The sequence below is a fragment of the Vicugna pacos genome, chromosome 24, assembly GCF_048564905.1.
Source record: "Vicugna pacos chromosome 24, VicPac4, whole genome shotgun sequence".
Taxonomy (NCBI): domain Eukaryota; kingdom Metazoa; phylum Chordata; class Mammalia; order Artiodactyla; family Camelidae; genus Vicugna; species Vicugna pacos.
Window position 1 is genome coordinate 9,086,827 of NC_133010.1, and position 11,852 is coordinate 9,098,678.

Sequence of the window (11,852 nt, forward strand, 5' to 3'; positions counted from 1 at the left end):
GAACTCAAGGTTTAGATTTAAGAACTAAAGTGAATCTTCTCCACACCTCCCCTCCCCAAAAAACTGTGGCTAAATTAATTTGAGATTAGTACACTCAAGCATACTAGCTAAAAAGACTCTGTTGTCTCTATGCACTAACTGCTAATTGTTTGCCAAACTTTGTCCCCCACTTCTCCCATAGTTATTCAGTTCCTATTTACCACCCAGATAAAGACCATAACTTGCACACTTGCAGCTATGGATAATCATGGACTAAGGAGATGAAAGCAGACTTGTTTGCTGCAGCTTCTAAGAACTTAGCTGAAGAAAGGGCTGGCCATACCCATTGCTCCTTCTGTGTTCTCTGCCTCTACACTACTGAATGAAATGAGGGCATGATCCTGGAAGATCAAGCTGCCATCTTGACCATGAGGCTTCACCATAGGGATGCCAAACAGCAAACTGACAGAACTTGAACTTGGATCCTTAAGGACGTAGTGGAACAGAGATACCATGAGAGTCTTGGACTGCATACATATTAAATTTTATATGAGAGAAAAAAAGTATATATTTTATTTATCTTGTTTTAACTCACTCTTACTTTAAGTCTTTGTTACTCACTTTAATCACTGACCTTGATCCTCACTGACAAATCCACCTAAACCCCTGTGATTAGGGGGAAAAAAAAGTAGCAAGACCTCAAGAAGGGCTCTGAATCAGCAGCCCAATTTCTCAGTTTTCCATTTGATATCAAAGAAGAGAGACACAGAGACAGAGAAAGAACCAAGTCCCTGCCTGTTAAGGCAGAATGACTCCCTCTTACAAGTAACTGTCACTTAATCTTATCAGAAACTCCCTTTCTTCTGGGACAGAGCAGAGCGTGGCATGGTGAGAACTTGCTTAAATATCTCTCCGATAGAGTATATCCTCACTATTTGCATTGGTTCAATAAGCTACTCTCCCTTTTTTTTTTTTTAAAGACTCTCTGTCTGTGTTATGGTGACTGAGCCCGGCATCTGCTTCCCTGTCTGTAGGGAACTCTGATGAGTGACAGATGGTGGTTTCTATATGTGATCTTTAATGTCAGACATATTAACTAAAGACTCTGGGGAGGGATCAGTGATGCTCTTCATGATATATGCTGATAAAGTTTCTCATTGGAGCATGGAGGCTGCCACGATGAGTCAAGTCAAGGTTAATACAGCCTAGAGTTCCACTTCCAATTTTCATCTATGTGTATTTGTGAAAGAAGGTATCAAGGTCTTCTCTAATATAACCCCATAGATAGACTAAGACAACCCTCTTAGGATGTTTTCAGGACATTTATAAAAGTGTGTGTGTTTGTGTTTTAAATATATGTTTTTGTTTCGGCAATACATATATATATTGCCAAAACAAATTCAGGAAACAGGCAAAACAAACCAGCTAGGAAACATGTGTCCCTGAACTCTATGGCATTCCCCAAGCTCTTGAGGGTTAAAAATATATATATATATATATAAAACCTATCCCATGTTTTCTGTTAAGTAGAATTTCCTTATTCGTGTTCCTAAATTTGACCTAATTCTCTTTTCTTCCCTAACTTTCATCATCGCTTTCTTTCCTTCTCTCCTTCCTTCCTTCTTTCCTTCTATCCTTCCTTCCTTTTTTATCTTTACCTTTCCTTGTCATGTTTCTCTACATTTTTCTTCCCTCCATTACTTCCTACTTTTTTCTTCCCTCTTTCCTCCCTCTTGTCTTTCCTTCTTTCTTCTTTATCCTTTTCATTTCTTTTTTCACCATTCTTTCCTTCCTCTTTTTGTTTCCTTCCGCCTTCCTCCTCATTTTAAATTATTTTCTTCCTTTGTTTCTTCTCTTCTTTCTTAACTATTCCTGTTTCTTCCTCCCACTCACCCTCTCTTTCTTCTTTTTCTTTTTTTCTTCCTTCCTAATATTTGTTTTACTACTCTTCCTTTTATTTCTTTTCATTCTCCTTTCTGTACATTATTTTCCTCTTTTTTCCTTCACATCTTTCTTCTTTTCATTATCTTCCTTTCTTCATTCCTAACTTCTTTACTTTTTATTTCCTGTTAGCCACTCTATTCCTCTTTCCTCCTACATAATTTTCTTCTCTATCATCTTTCTTTTTATATTTCTTTGATTTCTACAAGCATTTAATAAGCACATATTGACATCATTTAGGTAACAGAAAGCTGCATAAAACACAATTTCTGCTTTAAGAAGACTCTAGAATATAAACATTTAATTCAGAGCAGTAACATCTGTATTAAAAGTATGTGCAAAATGGTATAGAACAAAAAAAGAGGGAAATATGTTATTAGTTAGAATGATGTTAAGTTATACTTTAGCCTTCATATGTATGACAGTAGATATGAGTCATGAGTAGGTGTTTGTCAGATGGAATATGAAATAGAATCACAAAGGCAAACAGTTATACTAGAGGAATAGGTATTTGGAGAATTCTGAAAATTCTTTCCAAGATGTTAAGATATCAAATACGAATGAGAAGTTACAGATCAAAACATAAACTTTTACAAATATAAACTTTTACAGTTAAATGGCTCATAAATGTTTGTCTGGGTTTGGACACTGAGAAAAAATTTTTTTCTTTGGCTTTTTCAAAAAAAAATTCAGAGTTACAGGTATTTGTAAGGAGAGAACTAAAAAGTTTTTTTTTTCCTGAACCATTAAAAAAATGAGTTGCCAAACAGATGCTACCTCAGCCTTGGATGTGTTACTATTTATTTCCTACAGCAAGGAAATTCTCCCATATAGCCCAAACACAGCAATTAAAATCAGAGAATTAACATTAATGCAATGCCACTATCTCACACTCAGACCTCATTCAGCTTTCATCAATCGACATAATAATGCCCTTTATAAGAAAAAGATCCAGTTAAGAATCATACATTGCATTAGTTTTCATGTCTCTTCATCTTTTTGTATCTTGAACAGTCCCTACATCTAGATTTGGCATTCGTGAATTCAACAATCACGAAGACTATAGGGCAGGTATTTTGTAGAGCAGTCCTCAAAATATTCTTTGTCGTGATCAGATCAGGTCATCCATCATTGAGGGGACTATTACAGAGCAATGCTGTGTTCTCACCACAACCTACTAGATAGAGCACACCATTTCAGTTTGCACCATTATGGTGATATTCACACTGACTCCTTAAAGTGTCTGCCAAGCTTCTCCACTATTAATATATTAATCCCCCTTTGTAAAACAAAATGATTTTGAGGGGAGGTTATTTGAAACTGTGTTAAATCTTCATCCCAAAGCAAACTTTCTATTGATGAATTAATTAATTTATACTGCTGTAGATTCATATCTACCTGTGTAAGAGTTAATCTCTTATTATCACTTATTTTGAGACTCCAATAACCCCAGATTGCCCAATGGCAGCTTCTTGAATAAAGAGTTGGGCAGGGCAGCAGGGAGAGGTGAGCAACAGTGTGGTAGTTAGAGAAAATAGCATAAGAAAAGGCACAGAATGAGATTAGAGCCTGAGTGGCAGGTAATTCACTACACCTTGTGCTTTGACTTGTGTCCAGACGGACTGCTTTGCACCTTGGTCCTTCTAGATTTTGGGCCCTACCTTGCCTGATGGAGTAGACAGGTGCCATACCCACTGACCAGCCTTCTATCCTATTTGACTAAATATTGAGAGAAATCTGCCAGAATGTCCATTACGGTGCTCTGCTGACCTATTCGGACAGCCCATCCCCACTAACAGACCCGGCAGATGCTGACTACAGAATACCCTAGTTATTTAACCTCTGGACCACGTTTATTTCAGATCTTGGTCTTTTCCCTGTCTACCCCATAATGCTAGAGTTCACTCTCTGGCATGATCCAAATTCTGGCAGTCACATGGCATATTTCATAAAACCCAAAACGATGTTTCAGATTTCAGGTTCTGAAGAGGGCTCCTTATAAATGTTTACTTGTTGATTAGCATAATTCACATTGACTAGATAATCTTCGGAGCAAAGACCCAGGGTTTAAAAAAATGAAGGAGATTGAGAAAAATATAGCTGGAATTTAAGTAAATGCTAAGTGGTTTTAAAAAGGACGGTAGAGATATCTGATTAGAGTTAAAGAAGACGTTAAAATGTTTGTGTCCCTATGTTTTCGCCATTCTGGTCAAACCTAGATGGACTGCCTTATTTAATGTAATGAATTCTCTCTCTTTGGAAACTCTTTGAGGCCAAATGATGCTTGGTTTATCCTTAACACACAGCGCTAAACTGAGTCCAAATAAGGATATTTGTTGACTTTTTCTGGTACCTAAGATTCATCACCATAACCTTGGTTAAATGTATCACTTGAGGACAATTCTGTGATACACGTTACAACTTAAAATGTTCTTCCTCCTCTAGTTCACTACGGCAGTAACCCTTTGCAACTTCAGTAATTCTTCCTAAATCGTGCTGTTTCTCAGAAGCATTTCCTTACTAACACTTCTCAGCTTGGGCAACCCTTACATTAGGCCCCCAGTACTTATCTTAAGAGCCCCAAATAAGGCATCTTATTTCCATGTTGTATTTAATAACTTGTATTCTCCTATCAAATATGTATCAATCCTGTGTGTTTGTCAAAAAGGCTGATATCATGTCTGTTTTAAAACTGAGGAAACCGAGGCTCAGGGAAGGTCAGTGGTTTTCCCAAAGTCTCCCAGTAAGTTCTAATCAGAGCATGGTTTAGACTTTTGATTCTAGAACATAGATCTCTGCGCTCCCAATTCAGTTCTCTGGAAATTTGTCTCTTCCTTCCGTAGTTGTATTGACAGTTTTTTTTCCTTTAATAAGGACACATTTTCATCTAAATCTTTCTCCATTTTATTGTCTAACATATAGCTCTACAAATAAAGTACCTGGGATATATGTGAACTGAATACATCAGCATAATAATAAAAATTAGGTAATTCAAGTGAAAGTTTAAAACTATAATAACCAAAAGAAAAAAATTCAGTATTTTCAGTCATGTCCTTTCTCCACTCTTTTCTTATCTTCTGCTGCAGAATACAAATGATAATATTCTTTTCTGTCAGTATGGAGACCACCAAGACACTCCTACATTATTCAATCTAACTGCAGTGGCTTCCAAAGGGAAAATAAATACCTTAACTGAAGCTTCACTGGTCTGCATCGCATGCACAAGCATGAAGGATTTCTTTGCTGTCAAGCTTTCAGTTGGGAGCAAAATCCCCCTGCTGAGCCCTGTTGCTCACTGCAACACTTAAGACGCGATTTGGCACATGAGCTCTGAGGTGACTCTGAGCTGGTACCTCTTCTATGCACCGAAAGCCCCGGCAGGCACAGGAAATAAGATTCTTGACTATCACTTGGAAACAGACATGGCAGGTCGTGAGCTGGCCACCTGTCAGCAAATCCAAAGATAAAATCGTTTCCCTGCCCCCAGTGCACCATGTGTTTGCAGTGACGTTTCTGGGAACAGGTCTCACTGAATCATGAGATGTAGGAGCGTGGGGGTGGGGAGTGAAATGCAAACATTTTATTGCGACCCTGTTAAATGAACAAAATTATGCTGAGGGTTGAAGTTTAAAAAAAAAAAGTTATGAAGCAGTGTCCCCAAGGAAGGCGCTTACAATCTAGTTGGGGCACCATATTTCAGAATTTGAAAGATACATGGCAGGGGAAGATAAGGCTTGAAATGTGCCATCTCAGCAGAGCAAATATAAATCCCACAGGAGTTCTAAGGGAAAGGGATCACAAAGTGCTGGAAATTGGAAGCAGAGAAGATCTAATGGAGAAGACCGACGAGTTAGAGATGAAATTGAAAGTTTAGGATTTTAAGCAAGAATGGGAATGGCACATTTAAACACAATGAGCAGACTTGTAGTATCGCGCTAAAAGCGATGTGTGGGCAAATCACGTGGTTCATGTTGTAGTTTGGGTTAAATGTTTACAGGGCATATAAAAACTATCCTAAAAATGTTAGACTACATCCCGTAGGCAATAAGGAGTCCTTGATGTTTATGGGAAATGGTATGAGAAGTAAAAAAATTGGGGCTTTGTGAAGGTCAGCTTCAGAGCGAATAGTTTGAAAAGGGGAAGGAATTGAGTAAGGAAAAATTTTTTAGCAAATTATCAAGACACACAGATATGAATAATGAAGTGTTGGGCATAGTTTAGAGCACTGGAAAGGGATAAGGGAACACAGATGTCATTAAAAAAGAACCTACAGATACTGTTGGACATTACTTGCAGCTGAAAGCATTTATGATTTGATGCACTCTCGGTGTTGGCAAAATTTCAAAGTGAGGGAAGCTTCCTTCCAGAGCTTCCCACTTTGCTTCTGGTTCATTCACTCAACAAACATTTATCGTGTGTCCATACCCTATGCCAATCCCAGTATGGGGCGCCATTCTCATCATTTTTGGCAATGCAATGGCTCGCTTGACCAAGCTTCAAAATTATACCCATTTTTCTATCATGAAGTCCTTTATGATCAATGCCTCTTGCCTGCTAGATAAGAAATTAATGGAGACGTTTTAGTTTGGTACAAATTTCTCTTCTCAGGTAAAGCCTCTCCACTCTGGTTAAAAATACACTCCATAGGTCCATACCAAGAGTTAATAAGGAAAGAAGACTTGCTCCTTGTGGTTGGCTGGCAGGGTGAAGGGAGAAAGATGTTTCTATTTATCTTCTCTGTTTATTTGTGGCCATGTGCTAGAGGCAAAGACGTCTGGTCACCCCACTGTAAACTTTCCAGAATAGTTATAATACCAAACAGTGCAAAATGTCCACAGCTCCCACTGGACCCCTGCCTCCCAAGTCCTGTAGGGCCCCTTTGTGTGACTCTGTAACAATGCAGCGCCATAACACTGCACAGAATATACTATCACTCCCTTTTCATTACTTGCATGACTTAAAAACGAGAAGGTACAATGCATTGTCATTTCATTTTGTTTTCTTTTACAGATTGTTCATTTTGATTCAAGTTTATTACAAAAATTCTAGGCGAGCAATAGCTCAGAGAAAAGAAAGTTGCTCTCACAAAAGAAAGACCCAGATGAATTGATAGGAGAGATACCTGGGACACACAATACCCAGAACAGACTCAAGAGGGGCAGAGATGACTGATAAAGCAAGGTCTCATTCTTGATGGTGTTGACATGACATTTTGTGCCTTGCACTGCTGAGAGGACAAGAACACGCCAGCCACCTGCAACACGAACAGCAGCCGAAGATGCCTCTGCGTTCCAGAATCTGCCTTACAGTGTCGTCCAGTAAGCAAACCCGCTCCTTTTCTTACAGTAAAAGCCCTAAATAGTCTTTTTTTTTCTCCTGTAGGGCTTTCAAGTGCTAGCCACCTTTGCATATATATTCTTTGTAGAATTCCCAGACTGGAGGGACAGATTCGTGAACAGGAGGAGACCACTCTGCAAGCAAGCTAGAGGCAGTGAGTCCAGATGACTCATCTTCCAGAATGCTCGGGGTCAAACTGGAGCTCGGAAAGGGGTGTTTACAAACCACTGGAGGAAGAGAGAACTCTTGGAATATTATAGCAGGAATAAATAATTCATAAGGCATAAGCTGGAATAAAATGGAAATTATTACTTTTTAAACCAAGCTTTTGCTTTAATTTGAAGTCCTGCTGGCACATTGCATGTTGCTTTATAGGATTCGAGGAGAGGGTAAGAGCAAAAATGAGGGAGAGAGAGAGAAAGTGGGAAGGAAGACCTAGAGGTTTGTCCATCAACTATTTTATTGGAAGAAATGCCGCATTTGTATAAACATACATGCGTCTCTCTCTTCTCTGTGAGGGACTGTACTGGAAAGAACACTGATCAGGTGTACGGCCTGAATCACATACTCCAGCCTCAAAGCAGAGGTTGTGTCTAGGAGATTAAACAGCTCACCTAAACACATCCTATCTGGTTTGCTGTGCCCTGAACACGCCCACACTTTTACTCCTCAATGTACCGTGGTCTCCATGCCACAGGAACATTGCACACGCGATTTCTTCTGCCCCAGGGATGCCAGCTAAAATATAAAACACCAGGTCAAATTTGAATTTCACACAAACAGCATTCTTTTGCCCCATGCAATATTCAGATTCAATTGGGCATCGTATATTTTTTAATTAAATATTGTATTTTGAGATAATTTTAGATATATTGGAAAGTATACGAAATAAAACAGCAAGATCTCTTGTAAGCTCAGTTTCCTCCAATAATAACATCTTTCAAAATTATAATAACACAGCCGAGATATTGACAACACAGTCAGGATACAGAACATTTCTGTCACCACTAGGATCTGTTATGTTGCCCTTTTTTGTAGCCACACTCCCACTCCTCCCACCCAACCCCCTTCCTAACTCTAAGCAACCAATCATCCATTCTCTACTTCTATAATTTTGTGATTTCTTCGGCGCTATATAAATTGAATCATACAGCACGTAGTCTTTTGTAATCGGCTTTCTTCGCACAGCAAAATCCTCTGGAGATTTACCTAGGTTGTTGTGTGTATGTGTGCTGTGTGTTGTGTGGCATTTTGTCGCTGAATAGTATCCCATGATATGAACATATCGCCGTTTAATTGTTCATGCCTCGAAGGGCATCTGGGTTGCCCCCAGTTTGGGGCCGTTACAAACAGGGATACTACAAACATTTGGGTGTGAGTGTTTACACGTGCGTGTCTTCATTTCTCCGGGATAAACAACTGGGAACGTAATTATCATTGCTGAATCTCAGTAGAGGTGTTTATCAGCTTTTTAAGAAACTTCCAAATTGTTTTAAAGAGTGGCTGGACCATTTTATATCTGCCACTCTCTGTCATTTGGTGGTGTCACTATTTTTTTTTTTTTAATTTTTGCCACTCACACTGTGGTTTTAACTTTCCACGTCCCTAGTAGCTAATGTTGCGGAAATTGTCCTGCGCTTATGTGTCATCTTCATGTCCTCTTTGCTAAAACATCTGTTCCTTTGCCCATTTTCTGATTAGATTGTTTATTTACTGCTGAGTTTTGAGGCTTCTTTATATATTCTACATAGTAGTTCTTTGTCAGAGATTTAGTTTGCACCTATTTTTTTTTCCCCCCACTCAACAGCTTGTCTTTTCATCCTCTTAACAGGATCATTCACAGAACAAAGGGTTTAATTTGGATGCAGTCAAATGGATCAGCGTTTCTTTTTGTGGATCATGTTTTTAATGTCAAGTCTGGGAACTCTTTGTCTAGCTCTAGATACGGAAGACCTTTTCCTAATTTTTTTTTTCTAAAAGTTTTAAGGTTCTACGATTTACATTTACATCTGTGATCTGTTTTAGGATAATTTTTGTATAAAGTGTAAGACTAGGTCAAGGTTTAGCAATTTTGCCTTTGGGTGCCTAATTTCTCCAGCACCATTTACTAAAATGACTGTTTTTCCTTTATTTAATTGCTGTGAGATACACACACACACACACACAACAACGTAGATAAATATATGTATTGCACTTGACATGTATCTAGATCTTGAATTTGACATATATATTAGTTGGATATATATGTTTGTGTTTATTTCTGTGTTCCCTCCTCTGTTCCATTGATCTACGTGCTCAGCCTTTCACCAATACCACGCAATACTGATGGCTGTGTAACTGAGTACATTGATTTATCCTACTTCAATTCCTTTTTTCTCAAAAATTTTAGCTACTCTAGTTTCTTTGCCTTTCCAAAGAAATTTTAGAATAATGCTGTGTACATCAACAAAAATAAACCTTGCTATAATTTTATAAAAATTTTGTTAAACCTGTATATCAATTTAAAAAGAATTGCAATGTGTACTATGTTGGGGCATTCAATCCATAAATACAGTATATCTCTCTCTTTGCTTAAGTCTTTGACTCATTTCATTAACATTGTACCATTCTCAGCATACAAGTCCTGTATGTATTTTGTGAGACAGATGCTTGAAAAATGCATCTTTTGAGTAATTGTAATTAAAATCAAATATGGTGGCTGTGTGATTGTTGCCAGTATACACAAGTTTAATTGATTTCAGTGTGTTTATGTTATATTTTGTGACCTTGCTGAACCCACTTAGTAGATCAAGAATTATTTTCTTCTTTTTCTTTCATTTTCTGGGGTTTTTTTGTTGTATTATTGGCATTTTCTCCATAAATGATCGTGTTCTCTGCAAACATGGACAGCTTTATTTCTTCTTTCTTTTCTTTAATTTATGTATTTGTATATTTGCCTCATGGCATTGCCCAGAACTTCCAGAATTATGTTGAATAACAGTGGTGGGAAGACATATCCTTGGCTCTTGTTCCTGATCTTAGGGAGGAAATAGACTTTTACTGTAAGTATAACTTTAGCTACAGCTATTTTGTAGATATTCTTTATCACGTTATGAAAGTCCCCCTCTATTCCTACTTCATGTGAGTCTTTATCATAAACTGTATGTTGAATTCTTCCAAATGCTTTTCATGTATTAATTGATATGATCATAACTATTTCTTCATCAGTCCTGCCAGTATGGTGGATTAAACTTATTTAATTTGAACATTGAACCTGCCTTGTATTTAAGGAATAAACTTCACTTGGTCACGGTAGATAATTATTTTATATGCTGTTGGATTTAACTGGCTATTTTTTGAGGATTTCTGCACTGGTGTTCATGAGAGATATTGGTCTGTTTTTCTCTGGGTTGTGAGGTCTTATCCAGCCTCACTTCTTCTCTCTACATTTTAGTCTTCTTATATTTATTTTATATATAATAACCAGGGGTTTTGGTTGTCTATTTCATCTTTCCAGAAGCAGAAATATGTCCTGTATTCTTATTTGACAAATCTGACTACCCTACTCTTCCTGAAATATTTTCTACTTCTCTCCCACTCTCACCTGGATTTCATAAGTATCACATACTCTTCCTATTAGTCCCCGGTTTAATTACTTCCTCATGTAAAGCATACTGAGCATTGACGAAGTAGAACACTTTCATTGTATGATGCATTTTTGAAGCACTAAATTCACATATAGTATGTGTAATCTGTTAAGTTCTGTTTTTTGCACTTAACTGTAAGTCCTATGAAGGTAGGGAATACGATTGCTTTTTTCCCACCATTATACCTGTAAGATTGTTCCCGGTGCTTAGCATAGAGCCAGCAATGAGTGAAGACTGTTGAATGAACACTTAAATGTTCATAATATGAAATATTGCAGGAGAGATTCAAAATAGTAATGAGAGCACAGATGACTGGGAACTTCAGAAAGTGATACAGTTGGATTAAAAAATTTTCATAAAACATGGTAGAACAGAGAAAGTTCTTGCTCAGCAGTTGGTATAGCAATTCCTGCCAGGGAGCAATGTTAAATCGTATAAGGTCATTCCACTTTTAATATTTCAATATTTATTCCCTAAAATTTTCACATCTATGCCTGACACCTGGATTCATAAAATGTTATGAGTTCAGTGGGTGGAGAAATCCGTGGTTGAATTGATTCTTATCCTCTCAGTTTTCCAGTTAGCAAGAGAGAGAGAGAGACAAACATCGATATTTCCAGGTGAACAGCAGACGTATACTGAGACAGGAAAAGTAAGAAAAGGGGACGTTACCACCCTATTCAGAGGAAGGAAAGAGAAGTCATCGCAAACCACCGCATTTGCTTAAGAGCCACTGGCCGAGCAAGGCACTGCTTGGCTGCAGCTCTCTGTGGACTCAGCACAGCTACACCTCCTAACACAAGGTCAGATAAATTAACCAAAGTTAATTTCTTAAAATTACTTTGTCATCAAACTTTTATGTCTCCTCTCCTGTCATGGGTAAACCTTCAGAGTCATTCTACCCATCTCTCCATACGTAAGTTGAAGGAGAAGATGGGCATAATACTGCTTTCATTTTTGTAGATGACA